The sequence below is a fragment of the Tenrec ecaudatus genome, chromosome 12 (genome assembly GCF_050624435.1).
Source record: "Tenrec ecaudatus isolate mTenEca1 chromosome 12, mTenEca1.hap1, whole genome shotgun sequence".
NCBI classification, from domain to species: Eukaryota; Metazoa; Chordata; class Mammalia; order Afrosoricida; family Tenrecidae; genus Tenrec; species Tenrec ecaudatus.
Genome location: NC_134541.1, coordinates 26,475,980 through 26,481,979, shown reverse-complemented (window position 1 = coordinate 26,481,979; position 6,000 = coordinate 26,475,980).

The following is a 6,000-nucleotide window of genomic DNA, read 5'->3' as shown; positions in this document are numbered from 1 at the left end:
GCAAGTCTCTCAAGGGAGTTTCATCTGGGGTTTTGATGAGCTCCAAGGCTTCTTCCTGACGTGGTCGTTAGTTGGTTATAGTTGCTGGAACAAATGACCACAGCCTTAGTGATTTAAAACGACAAGGATTTCTTATCTTAATTTTCTAGAGGTCAGAAGTCTAAAAATAAGTCTTCTAGAGCCAAAATCAAGGTGTTGGCCGAGCTATGTTCCTTTGGAGGCTCTCGGGGTGAATCTGTACCCTTGCTTTTCCCAGCTTCTAGAAGCTGCCCACAGTACTTGGTTCCTGGCCCTTTCCCAGAAGTAACACACTCCAACCTGTGCTCCAGTCCTCATGGATCGCCTTCTCTGATGCTCACTCTCTCTTTCACTTTACAGGGCCCTGTGTCGACGGTGAACCCAGCCAGGGGATCCAGGCACATCTTCCCGTCCCAGAGCCCTTCATCTAGTTGCATGCACCAAGTAAGTCCCTTTTGCCACAAAGTAACAGAGTCACAGGTTCTGAGGACTGGGGTTTAGACGTCTTTGGGGGGAGGGGTATGTGACCAAGGCCAAGGATTTCCATAAGTGAGTGGGTTCCCATACTGCTGGAAGCAGAGGCAAGGCTCCGGAAACCCAGGCTTAAGGTGCTGTGTTTACAGACAAAGTATCATCAGACTCTCCATGCTGGGGGGCTTGAGGGAGGATAGTGCAACAAAGGGGTTTTAAGTCAGGGACCAAAACCTCTGGCCTTCAGTGTGAGGACTGGTAGGAGTGGGACCTGCTGTGTGGCCCTGCCACAGAGAACTAAGCAGTCCTCTTTGTGCCCCACCATAACTACTGTGTGTATAGAAATACGTGTTCGATATGTGTGCATTCAGGAGCCCTGGTGGTGTTGTGGTTACACATTGGGCTGTGATCCATGTGGGTGGCGGTTCAAAACCACCAGCAGATCCACAGGAGAAAGAAGCCCACAGGGGGTGGCCATGCGATGCCAGTGAGTTTGTTGTGGGTGCACTCATCAGCATCCCTACATGATACTCACTCTTGGAGGGGCCAAGGAACAACTCTTAAAACAGGCCTTTCTGTTCTTGTTCTGAGCAAAATAATTACACAAGTGACTAATTTTATCCCTAATCCCGTAATTACTTTATTATATAGCTGGTGAGAGGGCCCTGAGCTGTGCCTACGTTGTCACTTTGGCTGCTGGCCCAGTTGGCCTTGTCGGTTGGCATGGCACTCCGCCTTGCTTCTGGCCTGGGCAACCTTGATAGCCAGATTGCTCTAATTCCACTCTAGCCTAGACCAGCTACACTGTGGTATTTGGGTGTGAAAGACCATCTTGGTTAATCCATGCACAAACACACTGTCTGGAGAGTAAGGGCTTATGCTTCTGGAATTAAGTCAGGAAGGACCAAGAGATTTGGGTTCTAATTCAACTCTTTCAACGTGCTCCATGACTTTTAGCAAGCTACTTCCCTCTGGGCCTCAGTTCTCTTGCCTGTAAAATGGGGCCCTAGCCCACAGCAGCACTCCAGTATTCCGAGAGGGGAGCTTTGAGACAGGTAATTTCTTGCCACTTGCTGGCAACATATCCCGCTCATAGCATGAAGATAGGAGTAATGACACATTGAGAAACAGCAGTTTATTATTGGGTGCTTGACATGTTTATGGTCTTGCCACTTGATCCTCAGATGACTCTATGGCATAGGTTTTGCTGAGGTGAAGCTGTGCTTGGTAAAATGAGTCATCCGACAGGAAGTGGCAAAAACTCAAGCTCTTAGCCCTCTGCCCTCGGTTGTTTTCTAGTGTGTAAACAAATAAAAGGGTAGGGATTTGAACCCAAGCCTGCCTGATCCCTCGATCTTGGCCTACCTCACAAATCAGGCTTGCCATTTGAATATGTGTATTTAAATTTGATATAACAGAAAAATCACCACCACCACCTCAAAAAATCTCTGCCTAACTCATAATGACCCTTTAGGACAGAGTAGAACTCCTGTGGGTTTCTGAGGCTGGTAATCTTTTTTTTTTTTTAATCATTCCATTGGGGGCTCACAAAATTCTTATCACAATCCATCCATCCATCCATTGGGTCAAGCACATTTGTACATTTGTTGCCCTCATCATTCTCAAAACATTTGCTTTCTACTTGAGCCCTTGGTATCAGCTACTCATCGCCCCCCATGAACCCTTGATAATTTATAAATTTTTTTTTCATGTCTTACACTGACAAATGTCTCTCTTAAGCCACTTTTCTGTTGTGTGTCCCCAAGGGAGAGGGTTAGATGTAGATCATTGTGATCGGTTCCCCTTTTCTACCCCCACCTTTCCCTTACCCTCCTGGTAACTCTATTTTCATTATTTGTCCTAAGGGGTTTATCTGTCCTGGATTCCCTGTGTGCTACACTGCACCCTGACTGGCTCATCTCCTTCCCACGACCCTTCTGTAAGGGGATGTCCAGTTGCCTACAGATGGGCTTTAGGTCCCCAATCTGCACTCCCCTTAATTCACAATGATATGATTTTTTTGTTTTTTGATACCTGATCCTATCGACACCTCATGATCGCACAGGCTGAAGTGCTTCTTCCATGTGGGCTTTGTTGCTTCTCAGCTAGATGGCTGCTTATTTATCTTCAAGCCTTTAAGACCCCAGACACTATATCTTTTGATAGCTGGGCACTATCAACTTTCTTCACCACATTTACTTATGCACCTGCTTTGTACTCAGCGATTGTGTCAGGAAGGTGAGCATCATGGAATGCCAGTTTAATAGAACAAAATGTTCTTGCATTGAGGGAGTACTTGAGTAGAGACCAATGTCCATCTGCTACCTTAGTACTAAACACATAGATCTATTTCCCCATTGTCATAAATATATTTACATATGTACATGCCTATATTTAGATCTCTATAAATGCCCTTTACCTCCTAATTCTTTCCTCTATTTCCTTTTCTCTTGTCTCACTATCATGTTTAGTCTTCATTTGGGTTTCAGAAATTCCTATCAGTTACATTACCCTTGATCAAGCCCTACCAGGCCTCCTGTACCCTCCCCACCATCAATTTTGGATCACTTGTTCCCTTGTCCCTGGGTTTGTTAACACCACTTCCTTTCCCCCTGGAACAATTGGTCTATTGTTTTCTCCAGATTATTTATCCCGCCTGTCATATCTAGATAGACCTGCAGAAATAATAATATGCATGAAAAACAAGCCAGCAAAACAAAGCAACAAAAGAAAAGAACAACAAAACCAATGACAAAAAAAGCCTATAAATAGTTCAAGGTCTGTTTGTTGAACTTTAGGAGTGTTTTCTGGTGGAGTCTGATGGGGTGCCATACCCTGGAACCAAAGTCTATTTTTGGTATTCCCTGGGGATTTTTTCCCTCTGTTCCCCTTGCTGTTCTGTTGCACTCCATTAGTGTTTCGCCTCGGGGTGGTGGGGTCAGATCGGGCACAATTCCCACACTGCGTCTCCAGTGTTGTCCCCCTATAACGCTATGGGGTCAGAGGCTGTTCATCTTTATGGGAGCAGAAAGCCTCATTTTTTTTCTCCCAAGAAGCAGTAGGTGGGTTTGGACTACTAACCTTAGAGTTTAACAGCTCCCCAGGGCTCCTATATAAAAAAATGGAGATGATATATAATTCAGAAACTCCAATAGCCCAGTTAGGAGAGTTAGGTCCCTGCTTATCTCAGCTTCATTTTTCTTATTGATACAATGAGTGGTGGGACCACATGGTCTCTGAGTTCTAGGTTACTCTCTGCAGTTTTAGGTTACCTGTCGAGAAGGTACTGAGGGGAAGGGGCCAACCATGATAAGGCCAGTGAGTGGGACCCACTGGCTGTAACTGTCATGCCACCCCCATGAAAACAGGGTCTGGCTCAGCATCTGTCATGGAACGGGAACGGAGAGTGGAGGGGGACATTTCCAGGCAGTCCCCACTGTTCTAGCAAGGTTGTTGCTAAGCTTGGGCTCTCTTAGCTCCCTCAGAAATGGGCTTGGCTACTGGTTTGCTCCAAAGACTGGACTGGACTCAGCTAGGCACCTGCAACCACTGTGAAGTCCTATAGGGGCCGGTGGGGCTGCCTAGAGGTCTAAGCATAATGAATAACAAGCTCCTGTGTATGTGTTGCTGCATGCAACACTTGTTCCTTGCAATGTTGTCCTAAGTTCTCATAACACCACGAGGCAGAGCCTATGGTTTTTCCTGTTTTACAGTTAAGTAAACTGAAGCTCAGAAAACTAAGCAATTTTCTCCAGATCACACAGCTAGTGAGAAGTAGAGATGGAGAGTCCCATCTCCAGAGCCAGTGGTCTTGGCCTTAGGTTCTGATATCGCATGGGCTGGAAGAAAGCTGGTTTTGAATCTGCATTCTTTGCTTATGACCTGTATTTCCTTGGGCGACTTACCTTACCTATTGAGCTTCACCTTTTCTTCATTAAGTGAGTACATTAATACTTGCCTGGTGGGAGGATGTACACTGGACAGATAGGAACTGGACACACAGGGAATCCAGGATGGATGATTCCTTCAGGACCAGTGCTGTGAGTGGTGATACCAGGAGGGTAGAGGGAAGGTGGGGTTGAAAAGGGGAACCGATTACAAGGATCTACCTATAACCTTCTCCCTAGGGGATGGACAACAGAAAAGTGGGTAAAGGGAGATGTCGGGCAGTATAACATATGACAAAACAATAATAATTTATAAATTATCAAGGGTTCATGAGGGAGGGGGTAGCGGGGAAGGAGAGGGAAAAATGAGAAACTGATACCAGGGGCTTAAGGGGAGAGCAAATGTTTTGAGAATGATGAGGGCAACGAATGTAAAAATGCTTTACACAATTGATGCATGTATGGATTATGATAAGATTTGTATGAGCCCCCAATAAAATGATTTTAAAAAACCAACAACAAAAAAAAAAACAAGCAAAAAAAGCTTGCCTGGTGGGATTATTTTAAAGATTGGTGTGATGGAGGAGGGGGCCCCACTTGGCCAATTGATACACTCATTAGGATAATGTTCGACATTCTCGTTTGGTGCGTAGCGTGGAGTGGGGATGGATTGTTTAGAAGCTTGTAAGCAGCCATCTGAGATACAACTAGTGGGTTCTATGGACCTGGAGCACCAGAGAAACCATAGGCTCATAGAAGAAACGGATCTACAGGACTAAGAGTCTACATGAACCGCGGCCTCATGGACTTGAGGGAAGTAGACGGTGCCTGGCTACCATTACTGACTGCTCTGGCCAGAGGTACAACAGATGTTTCCCGGACAGAATGGGAGAAATGTACAACAAAACTCAAGTCTCTTGAAAAAAAACCAGACCAGACTTCATAGACTAGAGGAACCCCAGAGACTATGACCCTAGGATGCCCTTTAAACTTGGACTAAACCACTCCTGTGGTCATCAAAAGCAGAGTGACTCACAAAATGAGTACTATCCCCCACAAGTACTGTGCTCACGAAACAATCATCTGTATGAGACCGAGCAGCCAACATTTACCCAAGTCCAAAGATGAGAAAGTAAAGGGGAAGGGGGCCAGGGAGCCAGATTAAGAGAAACCGAAGAACCAGAATAAGTAATAACACTGACACACTATGAAAAGTGTAACCAATATCACCGAATCATTCATATATGTATAAAACTAAACTAAACTAAAACAGAGTGAGCCTGTACAACAGAATAGAACCGCCCCTTTGAGTTTCTAAGGCGGTTACATCTTTACAGGGGCAAACATTCTCATCTTTCTTTCTTGGTACGACTGGTGAGTTTGAGCTGCTGACATTGGGGTGAGCAGCCCAGTGGGTACGTAGCCCACTACCCCTCCAGGGTGCCTTGAATAATACAGATGCAAAGTTTTAAAGGAGAGCCTAATTTGTTATGCCAATTTTCTCCAAAATCGTGATAAAAAGCATATATTTTTAAAGCTTACTGGGATGATGTGGGTACAACATGTGGTGGGGTGGTCACTTAAGGCCTTTTATCATTTGTTCTCACCCTTACTTCAGACCTGA